Raw genomic sequence first — 21,103 nt, 5'->3', positions numbered from 1 at the left:
GCCGCGCTGTGATTGGCTGACGTCACGGGGGTGTCCCGGGCCGGCAGCCAATCACAGCGCGGCCCTGGAATGACGTCACGGGGTGTCCCGGGCCGGCAGCCAATGGCAGCGCGGCCCGGGACAAAGGGGCGGGGCTTAAAAAAAGCACCAGAAACGCCCCCGAATCGCGTTTTCGAGAGAAAACGCGATTGACAGCCTCTGCCTCCCAATGGCTAGCCTCCATTTATGGAGCTAGCCAATTGGAAACAGAGGCTGTCCTAACCTCACTATTAAAAACAACAGATTTCGATCTGGGAGGGGCTTCGCCCCTCGCCAGGTTACAAAACCTAAAAAGAAGTTATGTTTTAGATGTGGATTCTTGTTTCCAGGCAAAGGCAAATGTCCCACCATTGGACAGATATCTAAAGGCTGTGGGACGGAGAACCATTTGCGACTGTTTGCAAAGCAAAGGAAAAAGTAAGTGCTTCACAGCATGAAGACAAAATGGTGGCCAGAACATTCCAGAAGCAACGTTTGGTGCTTACCCAAAAGACCAAGATGCGCCATCAGTTAAGACAAATCGACACTGAACAAAACTGATCATCATCTAAATCATCGTCAAACAGTTCTTCTGTATCAGTATCAAGTGAAAGTGAAGAAAAGTGTTGTGCCATGTCAATGTTTACCTCAAACAAGCCTTTACAATGCAATGGTCTCGTCTTTGTTAAAGTTAGAGCTATTGGCATTGCAAATGGCATTTTTTACAATTTTTAAAACATAAATAAATGGTATTGTCATTTACAATGGCAATAGGTGAGCATTAGAGAGTATTAGCAGACACAGAGCCCCCCACACACACACACACAGAGCACCACACACACACACAGAGCGCCACACATACACACACAGAGCCACACACACACACACACACACACACACAGAGCCACACACACACACAGAGAGCCACACACACACAGAGCACCACACACACCGAGCGCCACACACACAGAGCCACATACACACAGAGCGCCACACACACAGAGCCACACACACACACAGAGCGCCACACACACACAGAGCACCACAAACACAGAGCACCCCACACACACACAGAGCCCCACACACACAGAGCAACACACACACACACAGAGCGCCACACACACACAAACAGAACTCCACACACACAGAGCGCCCCACACACACACAGAGCAACCCACACACACACACACAGCGCCACACACACACACAGAGCGCCACAAACACACACAGATAGCCACACAGAGCGCCATTTTGTGCACCTTAAGTATAACAAATCATGTGTGCAAATTATTTTGCCGAGACCGTTTTCCTTCCAAAAATACATTTTAAAAAGTATAAATGGTTTTATGGATGCGTATATTACAACTCCGCACAATGCCCAGATATGAACTAATGCGTACTGCCAGAGTGCGGTTAAAGATACTCGGCCCAAAATTATAAAGGCTGCCACTTTTGTTCGAGCGCAAATAAAACATTTAAATCTCATGTCTGCAAGATATCACGATAGGGTAGAACTACTTCTGGTGATTATTATATATATATTTTTTAATTCTCTCATTTTTATCTCAGGCATGACAGATGAGCACCTGTTTAACCTGCGCTTTTTCTCAATACATTCTGTTCCCAAAAGACACTTCAGTTCACCATCATATAGAGGAGAGTCACTTTCAACAGGCTTTTCTGGGGTTTTAAACAACCCCCTCTCCCCGAATCCATTGACATGAATAGGACCTAAGACCCAAAAAATTGAGAGGTGATTAAAAATATGTGAACAGCTGTACACGCTGACTCACTGAGGCATCGGTAAACAGTAGCGCATGGTGCACTGATAAAAAGCCGGAAGGGCTGGAGCAAGGTAACTGCCCCTGAGCACATGTTAGTGGAGGGAAGGAGGCGGAACGGCCCTGTCAAACTTAAGGAAAAGCAGCGCCTAGAAAGCCTTGACCCCAGAACAGGGACATAACGCAAGCCCTGTGAAGGCTGAGGGGCCAACAAGCATTCAAAGGGGACCAATTCAACGCAAGGTCAATATTTATCCGAGATAGGAGACTCAACGGCCCCTCGGTGCACTCTTAACGAGACCCTCTTTTTGCTTTACACCACTGCCCCAGGACTGGGCTGCCAATACCACCGGGTGACTAGAATGGCCACCATTCAAGTTAAAACGCTTAGAGTCCAATGGCGCTAGATAGACACGGTAATGCAGAAAAGTACGAAAGCAAAACCACAGAGCACAAAGTAACGTGAATAGCACGAACCAACGAAAACTTCCCCCCAAAAAATTTACGTGCAGTTCCGTATTCACGCTGCGGTCTGGTGCTATGTGTTTTTTTTTTTACATGCGTGTAGCCAATCCGGTTGGGCTTTTCTTGGTGCGTGACCACCGGCATGTTGTTCAGGTGAGAGAGAGTTTTCTTCCCAAACTCAGTCCACGGACTGAAGGCGAGCGACTCCTTCCTTGATTCCGGAAGGGTTCGACTCCTGCTCCAAGGGGAGTGGGGGTCTCATTTGTGATGTGGGTGCAAGTCAGGGTGCCCGTGTCAGGGAGGGTGGGTGCGAGTGAAACTACTCCTCCTGAGAGGGGGGGTCTGTGCAGGCTGGGGGTACCGGTTAGAGGCTGACGGCAGTGCGTGGGTGCAGGCGAGGGCTCACCGGGCTGCAGACCGCGTTGCCAGGGTCGCGAGGTGATACTAGCCTCTGGTAGCCTGTCCTGGAGGAGGATGATGAGTCGCCCGCAGGGCTCCGTCCGTGCCTTTCCCAGGGAGGCTTTGCCTGGAGGAGAGCCGGTGAGCTGCAGCTCACAGCGTCACGGTCATTAAAATGTATGGACTCCTCAGTCAGTAACAAGCATACCCCGGCCGTGCTGAAGCTTTACAGATACAATTTATTTACACTAGAATTTACATTGCCGCCCCACCCAGGACACAGGAGGCGCATCGCCCACTCTTGGGGACCCCAGGACCAGTCCCCAGCTGGGTACACTAATCGATTTAGAAACAATTAAATACAACTGAGGGGCAACTGCCTTTATTAAACCTTCAATCTTCATTACTGGGGAGAGTTAAAAACAAGCGCCGAGTAGACTGAAAGTACCGACAACTCACCAGAGATCCTCACGGGGCACGGACGGGCGTACGACGTGACAAACACGGTGCCAGGTCCGGAAGGCAAGAGAGGAGCGCTCCACACCACCATGTTTCTCCGAGGTCAAGCAGAAATGCCTCGGAGAAACGCGCCGTCATTTTCGGATTCGGGGGTGTGTTTTTCTTTCTCTCCTCTTCCCATTGGCTGGAATGTAAAATTCCAGCCAATGGGAAGAGAAGAAAAAGAACATGAAAAAACATGCCCCCGAATCCCAAAAAGACGGGGCTTTAACGGACAGACGCCCCTCTTCTCCAATGGCTGGTCTCCGTTTAGGAAGCCAGCCAATGGAGAAGAGGGGCGGGTTCAAGCCCCACACTCTAAAACATAAGATCTCACCGGCGAGATGCAGGACGAGACCTAAAAAGCATATGCTTGATCGTTTTGCCGCTTGTGAAGTAAAATGTCAGTCAAAGAAAGATCAACGTGCCAATGCACCAAATTTATTCAGATATTCTCTGAAAATTACACTGAAAGTAAGTGGTTGTTTGATACCTTTAATTTTCGACAGTGTTGCATCGATAAACATTATGCCTGAAGACCAATAAAGGAATCATCTTCATTGCCGAAACTTATGTAATTGAAAACAAAAGTGTACTGTACACATGGGCTGCATCGACACCCTCAAAAAGTCAAGATTCATTTGTGGCAACAGTTAAACTAAAGAAAACTAAGGTGCAAGCACCCATACATGTGCTTCAAGGCACAGTGCCAAGTGCCTGTCTACTCAGATTCAGCACAGCCACTGATATGGGAATGAAGTCTGTTAATTTCAACATGAATGCTCACCATGAAAAAGTGAGTCAGTTTCCTTTATTATTTCATGGTTTGGGAAAGCTTTAGACTATGAAAGTGAAGTTGCATAATAATTAGGATATCAGTTCTGTTGCTCAGAGACATAGGCAACTTGATTTTCATCTGCAAGCAGTTGTTGAAAAAGAACTTGAATCGTTACTTAAGCATGATATTATTGAGTGTTCCATTGGTCCAATGCAATGGGTTTCTCCCATAGTATTAGTGCCTAAAAAGGACAGTGGAAGGGGGAGATGTGGTGTCCTGTGAGTTTAGAAATGATGGAAACCATTTGACAACTAGAACTGTGAAGTAAGTGTTAGAGTAGAATGCATGAAGGCTGGTTTAGAATGTTGAGTTCACAATTACATGCAGACAATTAAAGATGTGTAATACTAAGCTCCATGTGTGGCATAGTCATTGGTGGGTACCCAGGCTAGGGAGGACACTACAGGTAGGGGTACCTACAAATCATAGCCCTTATTGAAGGGTGGTTCCTCTTGGACCCCCTGGACAAAACACGAAAAATCTGCTGCACACCTCTCAGTAAAAGAAAAAAAAAGAAGAATTTGGTGGCGGTCCATGGGGGCTTGGCCACCCACAGTAGACTGTGCGACTGCAGCAGAAGGTAGGGATTGACTGATCACGTGGAGGCCATGCACAGTGAGGGGTTGGTTCCACCGCTCTACTATGCACAGTCTAAAGATAGGATTATTGAGGAAATTGAGTTATAATGATCAGCAAATCCCAGAAATTCACTGACAATATCAAAAGGTATAGTAATATTATAGTTAGATATGGTAATAAGATCTTACTTTTTTAAAAACTTAGAAATTCACTGAAAGTTAAAGTGATGTTATATAGTCAGGCATGTTATTAAGATATTAGTTTATGTTTAAAAAAAAACAACTAGAAAATCACTGAAAAAAACAATGGTTAAAGTGATATTATATTTAGGACTTGCAATAATATAAAACCAAAAAACCACTGGCAATCACCAATTATAGTTTATTGAGCTCACTATAACTAACGCCCATGCCATGCAAGGCTGGGGACCTCATATATTATATCACTAATGGCATGTTCAATAACATCATTGTTTACATCATTGATGACACCTCAAATGGCACTATTGATATTACTGAACCTTGTATATATTGGTTGGCTGGTAACAGTTATGCTCTGTACTCAGTCCACAATTGGTGGCCTGTGACCAAGCCCTGTGCCGAACCTGACGTGGGCATAAAGCCCCTAGGCTATTGTGAGAAAAAAAAATCTTTTTGGCTGTTCATCCCCATTTTTTGCTGAATTTTATTGCTGGTGTTTAGTTTCTGCACTCTGGGGTCCCACTGTCCAGTACCAAGTGTATGTATTCTGGACCCTAAAACATGTAGAAATTGGCTAATCCCTGATTTGCTTATTTAACATTTCTATAAGGCCATATAATATGGTGCAGGAAAACACCCCTGGCATGAAAAGTAAAATGTATCCTGCAGACTGCAGCACTTATTGTGCTATCAACTAGTGTGACAAAGGAAAGCATGACTTCAAGCCTACTCTTGTAGCTCGATTGCTGCAGTGTAAAACTTGTTGTTTGGCCTGTTAAAAGAACCCTTTTAACAGGTACATTCCTCCCTTTATCAATATTAGTATATCAGCACAAATTTAAGCCTCATAGCTCAGCAGGTGTTATTAAACACGGGGCCTCAAGTTTGGCTGGCGCTACTGCGTGCTTATGGTAAACATAAGTGGTCCTCTTCAGTTGTGGCCCCCTTACCTTTGTGATGGTATCCTGATAATGTGCTCTATTGTATTGCTCCATTGTAATATGATTTCACTGTTCCCCAGCGGCAGTGGTAGAAATTGCTCCATTGTATTGTAGAATAACATGCTTCACTGTTTCCTGGTAGCAGTGGCACGCTTTCGGACTGGAAAACTGTATTTGGACAAGTTGCAGACACACTCTTTCCTTGGTGGCAGTGGGGAGCTCATGACAAAACAATGTGCACTGACAACACATGCAAACCACCTCAGTTCACTCCATGTGCGAGTTTGGCTCCCTGCTGAAAAACTGTAATAGCAATACGTGTGCCAGCAACATCTGCACAACAAGCTGATATTTAAACTGCTCCCTAAATAAGCCCCACGCTTACCCTTCTTGTAGATTGACACTTCCCTGGCTCCTAAGGTTTGGCGAGTCCTGCCCCCTGCTCCAGTTCTTCGCTCCTCTTCCGCTGCATATAGTCTGTACTTCAAGGCTCTGTTGCTTCCTGCAAATGAAAAACATAACGAGAAGATGGACTCAATAATAGGAATTCTGGCTCTGTGCGGTGCAGAGCAGATCCATAGAAGCACCTGGTATTCTTTCTATCTCTCCTCCCAACACCCCTCTCTTTGGAGTCTACTGTTGGTGCAGTGTCAGTCTGAATTGCTACCACAGTAAGTCTTCTGGGGGATTTAGGGCCTATTGTTGCCCCATTAAAACCATCTGGAGTTCAAGTGAGTGGCTCACAACAGCAGGTTGGGTGGATAGTAATTAAAAGTGCAATATGTGATTAAATATTGTTACCATGTACCTACATTGAAAAGGCTCGAAAGCAGTTTTCACTGAGGTAGCCCTAGTCCAATGTAGAATATCATAGTACAGATTACAATAATAAAAATCCTATCTTGGAAATGGAACACCCTGGAAAATTGTCAAACTACTAATTTTAATTGACTAGAAAATCCAATTCAATGCTGCTGTGTTTTCAATAAATATTAAGGAAAAGTAACTTTTAGAAAGTACCCTTTACTTGCCCAAACTGTCAAAAAACTCATTAGCATAAGCCTTTGCTAGCTTCTCCCAGCCTGTTCTCAAAATAAGGTATAGGTGTGAAAGAAGTGTAAAAGGCCTCCCAGGAGAAAACAGTAGACCGACTGGAATGTTTAGAGAGGACTCCTCTGGGCTCCATAGAATATTCACAATGGGGAGCTGTGGGCATCCTCTGGGTAACACATTGTAAAATCCTGCTTGACAGGTCTGTTAACATATGTAACACTTGAGCACACTGGAAAGGAAGAGAACAGGAGGCCAAGACAATTCTTGTGTATTTCTTGTCTGGTTGCTTAAGGGCCCTGCTTTTGTCTTTCCAGACTTCTATCTCCAGATTTGTTCTGTGTAAAGTGGTTGCTTTAGACTAGGTTTTAGAGTTAGATGTAGGAGGGCACTGTTGATTTCACTGTGACATACCCGAACACACACCCAGCCCTCAGAGCCCAAGTTTAGCGTGGCTCTTTCACCATCCTAAAAATTCTCTGATTCATGGCATTTTGGGCCTGTTTGCACTAAGACAAACAGGAGCAACTGAAAAGTAGGATTGCCCCCGAAACAAATTCCTCATTGGTTAGGGAGCTCCCAGGAGTTACCCCCGCCCACTAGCTTGTGCCAAGCATACATTTGGTACCTGAAGGCCCCTTCACAGGAGCACTACTGGACTTGTAAAAATATACCAGACTGGACTGTATCTGATGCACTTGGCATCTGTGACCTTTGAGAAGGACTTGAGGAGTTTGGACCCCCTTTCAATTGAAATCCAAAGACACAAACATATATATGTATTGTGGAGCTGATCTGCTAGGTGTATCCAGGAGCATATAAAAGCTGAAAAGCATGTTTCTGTGAAGACTCTCAGCTGTTCCGTGGCACCTGGATTGAACTTTGATGTTGGTTGCTGCCTGTTACTTTGAGAGTTTCTAAGTGCTTCCATTGAAGTCCTGGGGCCCTTAGAAGTGTACTTCTGTGGTTGTTGGGGCACCATAAAAAGTTTGGGAACTTTTCAAAAACTTTGTCTCCCGAGCTTCAAGAACACTCACCTCAAAAAGAATCCCACCAACAGTTCCACAGTGTGGATCTAAAATTCAGGATTGTCCCATGTGGCATATAGTTTTTATTGGAGTGGAGAAGCGTGGCTCAGTGGTTAGAGGCGGCAGACCCGGAAGCTGAGATCAACCGTGGACCAGGGTTCGATTCCCCGCCTCGGCGGGTCTCGGGCTAAAAAATTCCACAGACTTGACAATTCTCGCTCTGGTGCCTACTCAACCCACCGGGTCACACTCTGCGACTCTGGGCAATAGCTTGCTTAATCTCCACTACGGCCCCTCGCGGCGGGATGCCTGGCTTTCACCTTGTGGACACCCTGCTGGGGTTTCTCACAGGGGAATACCAGGACGGGTTCCCTAAGCAAGCGCCGGGACGCTCACGGGCAGCCGTGCGCTCTACAAATCCAGCACATTTACATTTACATTGGTATATCATTAGGCCGGGAAAGACTTTGCAGGGGTTCCGCAACACGGAACTCTGTGATGGGACCAAAAAACTCTGCCACACTATGAGGAGTTACGAAAGCGGCGGAGTGCATTTAGTCATACAGTTTGTGCTGATCTTTAGCACCAGGCGTTTGTCCTGCTCTGGAAAATCAGTGCAAATGGCACAATGCACATCTCAAGAAGGCGCTGCTTTTTTTTGGGGGGGGGGGGTTAGCGCAAACTAGACCTGAAGGTATCAGAATGCTTTACATGAGTTGCTGTACAGATAGACACATTCATTTTTTTGCTAGGCTCCTGAAGATTAGGTGATTTGCCCATAATTACAAAATGTTGAGCATCCCTGCCGAGATTCTAACCTAGTTCCACAGCTCTGAGGTCGATGGCTTTAGCCATTAGGCCACATCTTCTCCTCTCCTCCACTGCTTCTTTCTGCCACTTGAGTAGATTGTCTACTCGAGAAACAGCTTCCACAATGTGAATGGAAGGTTTCTCAGGCGAGCAGTCATGGCCATCCGTAACTGCCTGCATTGAGAAATCTTGCTGGGAGGTGATCTGGAGTAAGATTTTCCTTGCGAGCGAGGGAAAAACTCCACTTCGCTACACAGAGCAGAGGTCTTTTTAACTCTGTGCGCTTCTCGGAGTGTGGAGTGGGAAATACTCCCCAAACTCCATAAGCAGAGTGGAATTTCACACCCAGACATAGATATCATTTTGTGGTCCTACATTGATGCCTGAGTAGTCCTCAAGAGACATTCTCATACCACTATGGGCAGCCAAACCCCCTGTTGCAAACAGCTGACCTGCTTTACAGCGAGACCCTGCTCTCAATCTTCCACGGGTACGGGTTCTAAACCCCCATGTACAGAGAATAACCTCTCAGTGTGCACCCCTTGATCCGTAATACTTATACTACTCACACTGTTGGGAAATCACGCTCCTTTTGTTACTTCTGCTTATTTATTGTCTGACACCGCTTTTATGGGGCTATGAGGCAGCATATTAACACTATTAACACTATATAAACTCCCTAAACATAGCAAATGTGTGTAGCACATCCTGGATGGTTGCTGAAAGCTTGGTGTGAGATAAGAGCAGGTGGAGAGTCCATGTCTCTTCTTCCTTCCATATTGCACATATATTTTCTGGGCCCCAACCGCCATATTCTCTCATATTCACAGATGAAAGACAAGGGGGAGCATTTTGACATTACACGCGACTTGCAATTCAAGAGTTTAAAAGACATTTCAGGGCCAGACTTCGACAATAAATAGGCCCGGGCATCAAAATAAAAGTGCCTCTCATTAGCAAACCAGAGAGTTAAAAATGTGCTCCACATTTGCAAATCGTGGCAGTTTTGAACTTATAAAGACAAGATGAGCTGGTATTTTGCAAGGTTTGTGAGACTGCATAACACATGCGTTTGTATGTGCTTCAGGCAATGTTTGTGGCAACGTTTGAGAAATCAAAAGTAAACCCCTGCCCACCTGACCATAAAACAGGCCCAAAAAATGCTGAAACATCGGCCCACACACTGATATATCAGACCAGCCCATGGAACACTGCCTGATTGCCCTATAGAGCAGTCCGATGGGTGCATGTATACAATACAAAAACCTTACTAAATTGCAATATCACATTTCCTTTAAACATAGGCCTTTATGTTTCTCAATGACTTGTCACAATTGAGTAATTGTCTGCTACAACATCTTTAACCAACTGGATATTATTTCCTGGTATCCTATGAGCGTTTTGATTTTTTACTGCCAAATAGTAATGTTATGTTATGTTATGTTATGTTATGTTATGAAAATTTATTCAGCGCACAGCTGCTCCAGCGAAGGAGCGTCCTGGCGCTTGACAAGGTAACCAACACAACACAACTAAAGAGACAGTAGACTAGAAGGAAGGAAGCTCAAGAAAATAAAAACGTTTTGATGGCCCTCCGAAATAAAAAGAGGTTATCAGACGCATGTATCTTTAAAGGAAGAGAGTTCCACAGGGCCGCAGCCCGAACTCGGAATGTGCGGCCTCCAGCTCGGCTAAGTTTAAACCGAGGGACCACTGCTAGATCCTGACCTAAAGATCTCAAGGAGCGGGCAGGGACATAAGGCGTCAAGAGATTTGTGAGAATCGGGGCAGAGGAGCCCTTAAGAATTTTGTAGGACAGGCAAAGTACTTTAAATTTAATCCTCTGCTTGACTGGAAGCCAGTGGAGAGAACGTAGAGTGTTGGCAGCGGAGCAAAACCTGGGCAGACCCACCACAGCTCTGGCTGCCGCGTTCTGGACACGCTGCAAACGTGCAATTTCGGCTTGGTTCACCCCTACCAAGAGAGAGCTGGCGTAGTCAAGCCGAGAGATCACCGTCGCCTGCAGCACCAGCTGCCTGGTTGAGGCGTCAAAAAATTTCAATGCTGGTCTTAGTCCTCGCAGAATGCCAAAACAACTGGCGGCAGTTCTCTTGGTATGGGAGACAAAACTAAGGGCGGGGTCTAGCCACACTCCAAGATTTTTTGTCTCCATTACCGGAGTCGGGGTAGGCCCCAGTTCCGGAGGCCACCATATGTCGCCCCAAAGTTCTGCTTTCTTGCCGATGATCATTATCTCAGTTTTTTTAGCGTTCAGCTGGAGATAGTTGGAATTCATCCAGCTGGCAAGCATCCTCAGCCCATTCTGGAACCTAGGGGCATCCAAATCAGAGTCCCCGCTGAGCGTGACCGCCAGCTGAGTGTCGTCAGCGTATGAGACCATGGTCAGGCCCCACTGCTTGACGACATCAGCCAGCGGCCTCACGTACAGATTAAATAACGTGGGACTCAGCGAGGATCCCTGAGGGACCCCCTGGTCCAGCGGATGGAATTTGGACTGATGGGGTGGAATAGCTATGCAAAAAGATCGATCGGCAAGGAAAGAGCGGAACCACTGGAGGGCGGTCCCTGAAATACCAGCCTCTTCCAAGCGCTGGAGAAGGATTTTGTGAGAGACGGTGTCAAAGGCGGCGCTAAGATCTAATAAAACAAGCACCGCCGTTTGACCCGAATCTAACACCATGCGCAGATGTTCCACCATGAAAAGGAGGGCTGTCTCCGTGCTGTGGTCAGCACGGAAACCATTCTGCGTAGGGTCTAAAATATTTGCCCGCAAAAGGTGGTCAGAAAGGACTCTATTCACGTGTGCCTCCGCTACTTTCGTCGGCCACGGGAGAAGCGATATCGGACGGTGGTTCTCTGGTTTAAGAGGATCTAAACCAGGCTTCTTAAGAATGGGCATAACCACCGCATGCTTCCAATTGGCAGGAACCATACCAGTAGAAAGCGAGAGGTTAATCAGAGAGCGCACCGGTAGAAAGTCAAAAGACGACGGGTCCCTGAAAAGAGCCGGTCTCAATGGATCAGCCGGAGAGCCGGACTTAGTATGTTGGGCCAATTGATTAAAACCCTCAGGCGATAAGCAAGGGAAGGTATGCAGTACCGTGTGTTCCTCGGGCCTAGGAGACGGTCCGGTATCCAGTGTGGAAATAGGAAAGGAACGACGGATGACTTGGACCTTCTCAAGAAAGAAGTTCGCCAATGCCTCACAATGTGAAATCGAACCAGTGTTGCTGATAGGGGCCTTTTTTGCCATCAGATCTTTGAGAGCCTTAAAAATAGATTTGGAGGGATTAGAGCTGTTGCGGAACTCGAGAGAATAAAATGCCGCACGCGCTCTGCAGACCGCGCGATGGTAAGATTTAATAGTGGCAAGATACCACACTTTTTTACTAGTGTCATAAGCTTTCCGCCACTCTCTTTCAGTGCACGCACTCTTTAATGTACGTAAAGAGCCATCGTACCAGGGGCTAGGGTCCCTTGCGCTACATTTGCTCAGGGTCCCTGGGATGATGGAATCCAAAGCACGGGTGATCCACTCGCAAAAAAGGTTGTAGCCCATTTCCACGTTGTCGAACGGGCCAAGTGGGTCCTCAGACAGGGTACGGTACAGTCCTCTAATCTAAGTTTGTTCCAGTGTCGTCTAGGGACGACTCTGGCCATGGGTTTAGAGGGGGGCTCATACAGTGGGCACTGGATCCTAACCAAAAAATGGTCAGTCCAGGCAAGAGGGGTAGAAGATAAAACCCTGTCCTCTGTGAGGTTGGTGAAAAAAGGGTCCAAAGAATGCCCTTCCACGTGAGTGGGATAGGTAACCCGTTGGGACAATTGAAATGCTTCCTGATCCGCCAAAGTACTACTGACAGCAGGGGTGGTCAGACTCTCAAAATGGAGATTCAGATCCCCTAGAATGGAGAAATTCGCACATCCTACGGCCAGCATACCTATGGCATCTGGGAGAGCCTCCCTGAACGCCACGTCACTACCCGGTGGACGGTAAATTAACAAGCCGGAGAAGGAAAACTGGGGGCTGATAGAGATCTGGAAAGAAGCACTTTCACAGCCCGCAATTTTTAAACCTCTCCAGTCACAGGGATAGCAAGATCTAACAGCAAGCGCTATTCCCCCACCTCTAGTAGGGCGATTAAGCGTGTACACCGAATATTCCGGCGGAAAAGCCAAATTAAGGATAGCTGTATCAGCCTCCTGCAGCCACGTCTCGGTGATACAAAAGATATCGGGAGACTCATCCTTGATCAGGTCATGAATAGCCTGGTAGTGATTCACCAGCGACCTAGCATTCAGGTTCCAAATACTAAGCTTGCGTGGGAGGCATTTACTCCTGGGTGCTAAAGATTTACCCATAGAGCAAGGAAGAGCGGGAGTACAAAGCGCCAACCCACCGCATACACACTGGTAGGGGCCACGCAATGGGCTCACAGGAACAACATCACAACTGGCGACCTGCTGTCTAATGGATAGTAAATCATCTCTAGAATAGCATATCGACGCACTCACCGCAAAACTGGCAGGACGGAGTTCAGACATGGCCGGCACATCCGGCACGTCCAGTCGCGGACGGGCGCAGACGGGCAGGACTCTGGCAGGACTCTGGCAGGACTCTGGCAGGACTCAGGCTAAGCGAAGGCGCGCCCGCTGCGCGATACCGCTGCGCTTGGCAGGGAGCATTAAGTAGGCGTCCCTCACGAGATCCTGCGCACTAGAGCGCTCGAAGATGCTGACGTCCGGGCAACAGCACCACACCAAGATGGCCGCTACGAAAATGACCCCACCCCGGGAACCGGACCCGCTCAAGCAGCGGTGCGATCCTATTAAAGTGCAGGTGAGGGGGGCAAAGAGTCCCTGGAGTAAAACCGGGTAAAATAACCAAAAAATACAGCAAATAGAAAACGGGTGAGTTAAAAACAGCAATTCACAAAGAAAGCGCGAAGCGCTAAAACAGTGGTTCGATACCTTGTCAGGGCGACTCTGAGACAACTCGCCTTAAGTAGGCGTCCCTCACGAGATCCTGCGCACTAGAGCGCTCGAAGATGCTGGCGTCCGGGCAACAACACCACTCCAAGATGGCCGCTACGAAAATGACCCCACCCCGGGAACCGGACCCGCTCAAGCAGCGGTGCGATCCTATTAAAGTGCAGGTGAGGGGGGCAAAGAGTCCCTGGAGTAAAACCAGGTAAAATAACCAAAAAATAAAGCAAATAGAAAACGGGTGAGTTAAAAACAGCAATTCACAAAGAAAGCGTGAAGCGCTAAAACAGCGGTTCGATACCTTGTCAGGGCGACTCTGAGACAACTCGCCTTAAGTAGGCGTCCCTCACGAGATCCTGTGCACTAGAGCGCTCGAAGATGCTGGCGTCCGGGCAACAACACCACTCCAAGATGGCCGCTACGAAAATGACCCCACCCGGGGAACCGGACCCGCTCAAGCAGCGGTGCGATCCTATTAAAGTGCAGGTGAGGGGGGCAAAGAGTCCCTGGAGTAAAACCGGGTAAAATAACCAAAAAATAAAGCAAATAGAAAACGGGTGAGTTAAAAACAGCAATTCACAAAGAAAGCGCGAAGCGCTAAAACAGCGGTTCGATACCTTGTCTCGTAATCTGTCTACAAGCACACTACCACTCCTGTAGTTTTCTCTTAAAACTAAGTCATAGATTCAAAGTATAATTATTTTCTGTTCATTTTGTTCATATATATATATATATATATATATATATAGAGAGAGAGAGAGAGAGAGAGAGTCAATACAATTTGTTTTACTATGTTTATAGAGGAAAGATGGCAGACAAATATTGAAAGTAAAATGGACACGTCACTCAGTACAACATAGGTGTTGTCAAAGTCAAGCAAACAAAAGCTGATTTAGCAGCGACATTCTAAATTCATTTGCATTGTGCATTCCCTCCGGTGTATGCATCAAAAGCAAAAAAGCCAAAGCTGCTGTCATAAACAGACCTGCCGATCGATTGCAAAAGGTCATTCTTGTAGTTTGGATAGTTTCTATCGGTTGCACCGATTGTTAAACCATCAGGTCACTTTAACGTGAGATGATGTCAAGTTTTGATGTTTTTTTTTTTTTTTTTTACGGAAGCCGAGATGGTTTGCTCCCTGACTGTAAACGCCGAATACTTCTGTGTGTTCTCTGGTCTGACTGTCAATCTCCCCCGTTTCACTCCAAACAATGCGTTGCCCGAGGTATCAGTCTGCATCTCTTACTTCCAGTGCCCTGCGCCGAGAACATTACAGCTATTAGTTGCATGGCTGGAGTGAAGGGTAGTAATTACATTCTTTACCTCTTCAGTCGCATGACCAGTTTCCTGGTATGTTCTCAATGTCTTTTCCTTGAGATCTCGCAGAAGCTGTTGCCAGTGTCCCGGGGAGTTGACAGATTACAGCGCCGTGTTCCACAGTTTAAGCTTCTAGACAGATTGCCCTTCAGAGTCCAGCCTTTGAAAGCAGCCAAGTGTGTGTGGTAACCTTTCACACCAGGACCACAAGCTATTGTGAACTAAAATGAAATCTTCTCCTTATGGTATATGACCAACGACTGGTGACCAGCAATCTATTTTCAATTCAAGGCTTAGAGGAATTATTGTTAGATTTATTGTCCTCATTGTTGAGCTGGAAGAACTTTGCAGACATGTTTGTATTGGCAAACCTCTAATGCGATTATGGCAAGGGTGTAATTGCCAGTATGATGAATGTATTTAAATCATCTACTGAAAAGTAGTGAGATAAAAAAAAACAAAAAAAAACCTATCCATTGTTTCTGTGTCTCATGGCGAGGTAGGTCTACCAAGGTACATAATAAAACAAAACTCATCCATTTTACAGCACGTCAAAGACCACCACAGAAATGCACTAACACACATGTCCATGGTCTAATACCACAAAAGTACGAGTACAGCAAACAACACCTGCAGACATATGTAATATTTTTAAGCCAGGAAATAAATTAGGGATAATCGACACAGACACTATCTCCTACAGCAACACTCCCTACTACCAGCAATGAGAAGTTGTATTGTAAAATCTCTCCGTGGCGATGTTATCATTTACTTTAAAAACATATTTGAAGAATCACTGAAGGGGGTAATTCCTCATCCTACTCGGTGCACTGAGCTAAGAGAAATGCAGTCCAGCTGAGGAGTTACTGGCAGCGGACAATTAGAGTAACCAGCTCAGTCACAGGGTAATAATGCATAAGAAACTGTCAAAATAAATGCCTTAATTGAGGCATTGTTGCTTGCTCTCTGATTCCTGCTGTACGAACACGCGCTATTAAATTGACTCACAGGACGGAGGGGAGGGGGTGGCATTTGTAGGGCATTTGTTTGAGGTATTTCAATTTCATAAACTATCTTGCAAACAAACGTATTAATGAAGTAATAGCTCGGATAAGACAGCATGTTAGCTAGCACTATGGCCAATTTTCTGAACAGACTGCAATAAGTAAGCTGTACCATCACAGAAGAGTGTTATGAAAACGAATCAGGAGATTATGTTGGCATTTTAAGTGTTGAACTTAAAATGCTGGTATAGAAAAATGATAGATACTTATCCTCAAACTGTCACCCAAGGTGACCCCCACATGAGAGAATGTGAGTTACTAATATAACCACCCGTTCCTAGTCACGGTTGTTAGGTACCTGTGATAAAAGGAATATTGTATTGCTGATTAAACAGTATATGGTACCTAACAACCGTGACTCGGAACGGGTGGTTATATTAGTAATGTAATGCACCATGCAAATATGAGTGTGTATTTGTATATAAAGAGGAGTGTTTTACAATTTGAAAACCATATGTAGTGAGAATGTATGACATAGTGGTGAAAAAGTAACAGTTGCTTAAGGATATTATTATTTAGTTGTGATAGAGTTTGAGCTAAATAATTAAGAAAGAGAATCGGTGTTTAAAGGTTTCTAAAATGGTAGTCTTAGTGAAGTTAATGGTGTACGCAAAACAATTTTTTTAGGTCGGATTGTTGCTATAGTATTTAGTATTTTTTTTGTAAGATAGAAACATGTATGGGCCGTTTAATACCAATATAACAACAGTAGTTGATCATAGACAAACAAAAGTTTTTTATTGCATTTTTACGAAAAGCAAGCTGTAAGTACATCTATATGGCTAATGCACATGCCCTTAATTTATGAATAAGAAGGACAGAACTCCATCATGTTGTCATGACAGTCAAGTAAAACAAATGAAAGAACACGACTGGTTTGAGAATAACACACTGTCTTCATGACAGGTAAGGTATCCAACCAGCACGCACGTTATAAGCCAAGAACCATGAATACACATTTACAATATTGTGACAGCACGGTAGATACATCAAAGACCAAACACTAGTGGTGAATTGTCATGTCAGCCTAACAAATGGATTGTTCGTTTTCCAATCGCCATTATGCAATGGGCTAAAACAGGACGTTGTAAATATCTGTGAAGCATCATGGCCGATATGGACAGCACATCCAAGCAATGAAAAACCATGAACTGCACATGGGTACCAATGGTTCCAAGTGGCTGGCCCACAAACCACTCTCTTTGTATTCTTATCGTATCTTTTTGAAGCATTGGTTGTGAATGGTTTTCCAGATAAATAAAGGTGTTGCAAAAGTGCACACATTTAACCATTGTATGAAGGAAAACATAGGGGCCCGAATTCGGCCGTTACCGACCGGTAAATGCCTTTTCCAAAGTAGGGGGCATGTATTTACAGATTCGGTATTTTTACCGAATCTGTATTTACCGAATCTGTAAAATTAACAAATTGGTAAATACAGACTCGGTAAAAATACCGAATCTGTAAATGCAGATATAGGTGGCGCTTTAAACAGTGCCATAGGCCCCTAAGAATTCGTTATTTTCCATGTAATACTATTGCATGGTAAATAACGAATTCAGGTGTACATGCACATCTGTGCATGTACACCTGTGCCATGTGGCACACAGACATGCCCTCAGGGCATGTATGTGTGCCACATGGCACACAAGCCTGACATTGGGGTGCTACAGGGTGTCAAAGTGACACCCCGTTCCCCCTGGCAGGATTCGGTATTTACCGGTTCGGTAAATACCGAATCGGTATTTGCCATTGATTCCTATGGGCTTCAAGGCCCATAGGAATCAATGGCAAATACTATTTACCGAATCGGTAAATACCGAATCTTACAGTTTCGGTAATTGAAAAAGAAAAATTACCTACATCTGCCTGCTTCCAATTTACCTACTCTTAAATACCGAATCGGTATGATTCGGTATTTAAGAGTAGGTAAATCGAGATTACCTAAATCGGGCCCCTACTGTTTTTCTTAAGTGTGAAAGCATGCAATTTCAAGGATATAAAACATATGAATGGTAGGTGTGTGTGTATGATTTCATTCATTGTGTCATTTGTGATGTCGTCTCTGATACTTTCTTGCAGTGCAATAACCAGTGCTCAAGTCATGGATACTTCATTAAGGGAGTCAACGTTGGATTTATGATTGGTTAATCATAACTGGTGCATTTTAGTGACATTATGTTTGACGTCATTAATGCAGCATCATAGATATTCTTAGTGAATATACTATGGCTGGAGATGTCAGAAGTGAAATTCTTGACATCACAATTGTTGAGTTGCCTGTTGAATGTTTCAGGATTGGAATTTTAAATGTTGAATACATACTTATTAAAATATTTGCTGTTTCGCTTCTTTAGCCCTGAATAAAATACAATAGTTATTGACAGGAATCATTTGAATAGAAAGAACACTTCATTGACTGACTGCAAGTTTCACTCAGCCTTTGACACACTGTGTTACTACAATTTATTCCCTGATCACCATTGTGTCTGGATTAAAATGTGTTACAGCAAACAAATGATGGATGGAATGCTGACAATGCAAACATTCTCCCCCAGTCAAAAGATCTGGGTTAAATCCATCGTTCTTTTGCCCACCATGCCACCCCAGTTTGGACCCAGCCCTATGCAAATCAGTCTTGACCCTGTGCCCCATGGGAACACTCCAGACCGAACTGCCAGGCCAGGTCCTCCCTGGACCAGAAACAAGCCTCCTGGGACCGGTTTCAGGGTATCTCACCCTTCTTCAGCCGGGCTAGCTTGAATCCTGTGGCACAGTGAGCAAGGGACCCACGTCTGGGCATACCCATCCCACTTAGGGCAAAAAGTGTTACAGCTCTCTATGCACCTGAAATCAAGCTATCTTGGGTGATGAGGACTGAAAGCCCGAACCCAGTCCTACGATGCTTGTTTCCAGTCCAGGGAGGACCTGGCTTGGCAGTTCGGGCTGAACTGTTCCCATAGGGCACGGGGTCAAGACTGATTTGCATAGGGATAGTTTCACACTGGAATAACATGGTGAGCAAATAAACAATGGATTTAGGCCCAGATCTCCGTACTGGGGTGAATGTATGACATTGTTCTGAATTCTGTTCATCAACTGTTGTTTTTGCATTTGTCATCCCGAGTGGGACGGGTATGCTCAGACGTGAGTCCCATGCTCTCCATTCCACTGGAATCAAGCTATCTGGCTGATGAGGGCTGAAAGCCTTAAACCTGTCCTAGGATGCTTGTTTCCAGTCTGGGGAGGACCTGGCTTGGCATTTCGGGCTGGACTGTTCCCATGGGGCACAGGGGAAAGACTGATTTGCATATGGCTAGGTTCAAACTGGAATGGCATGGTGAGCAAAAAAACGATGGATTTAGGACCAGATCTCTGTACTGGGGTGAATGTATGACATTGTTCTGCATTCTGTCCATCAACTGTTGTTTTTGCAAATGGATTAAAATGTAAGCACTGTCTGGGAAACGTTTGAAAAAAAGCTATAAATGAAAATATGGAACGCATTACTTAAATGCAGTCTTAGTAAACAAAGGCAGCACACCTATGAAACAGAAACAATTTTTAAAAAGCAGAAGAAAAAGTGCGCTTGTTGGAGCGATGACGAAGAGGAACACGACAGTGGGAGAGGTTGACAACTGCTTAGGCACTGTGTTGGTGTGATCCTGTTACAGAGCTGGCATCCACTACATATCATCCCCATGTGCTGAGAGGCAGGTTTAGAGATGGGTGAATTATGACTGAGCTTCAATATCCACAATGCAGTGCTCTCTTCCTAGATTTGGAGGATTCTGGGGTAGGAAAGAGAAAAAAGCAGTTGCTAAATGGCTACTGTGCGTTCCCAATCTAGGAGAATTCTGGGGCAGGGGAGAGACAAAAAGTAGTTAAATCAAATCAAAATAAGCTTTATTCGGTTTCTTTTGTTAAAAACCATAAAAGCAGCAAGTGAAAATACATACACGTATAAATGACTCAGCAGATCATAAACAAAATAAGAAGGATCCAACTATTAAAAACGACTAAAATCAATTTGACAATGTACGTGCAAAATCAAAAAGGGTAGATGATTAGTGGCACACAATTCTTAGAAACCACTTTCACCAAGACTTGTGGTTCAATGTCAATTGCATTTTTGGCAGATTGAGTCGGGGGCCAGGATAGAAATCGTACAGGTCCCAGATGCAAATGGGGCCATCTCCCTCTTTGGGCAGAGAAGATCGCAAATAGGGGACAATGTTCACACTCTTGAATTTAATTAAAATCAAGTCGCCCGGGATGTCTTTGGGCGACGTGCCTAGCCACCCCACCCTCCTGACACTCAGGATTCCACCATCTAAAACAGATGGCAATGGTCTGTTTTGTTGTAGCCAGGAAATGGTTTTGTGTAACAAGTCTTGGTGAGTTTCAAATTTACTCTGCCTAGGTGCAGGGACCCCAGAGAGAACAGCCACATAGGGGGCGGCTTCTGGAGGTAAGTTAATCCGGAGTGAGGTCCTGGGAACTCTATGGGGTACAGGTACAGAGTTAAAAGTAATATTCCGGATTATTGGATTGGGTATAGACATGAGGGGTTCAAGAGTTTGAGCTTTCGTACTTGTCGTACTTGTCGTAGGCTTAAGCTTTTCAATTTTGCTGGGGAAAATGGGGTGGATGGGTGTAGCAGTTTTTTCAGTTGGAGTATAGCTCCTTAATATTGTTTTTTCAATAATGGTCAGCCTGTCTCCCAGGGCGTCGATTTTTGTGACCAGGGGTGATAAAACAGATACTAACAGTTGCTCTGTCCGGGCCAGTAAGGTCAATTGAAGTGGTGATGCAGGGTCAGGTATTGTGTTCACGGTCTCAATCGGAAATAATGAAGATGGATTGGAAGGAGATAATGAGGGGCTAGTGCACATTATATCGGCATTAGGTGAATTCCCAGTGCCATTGTCTTTTTCCGCATCAGGATCTCTACCCACTATAGGGGGGGTAGACACATCCTGGACGTAGTTCGTACCACACAAGGCATTCAACTCCTCCCAGATGGACATGTTGAGAGGAAAAACAAGGAAAGGGTGCAATGTGAGTTCAAAAGAAACAACAAGGATTAATAAAAACACAACCCGATA

This window comes from Lissotriton helveticus, chromosome 5_1 (assembly GCF_964261635.1).
Source record: "Lissotriton helveticus chromosome 5_1, aLisHel1.1, whole genome shotgun sequence".
NCBI lineage: Eukaryota > Metazoa > Chordata > Amphibia > Caudata > Salamandridae > Lissotriton > Lissotriton helveticus.
The sequence above is the reverse complement of the archived record's forward strand: the minus strand, read 5'-3'. Positions refer to the sequence as shown.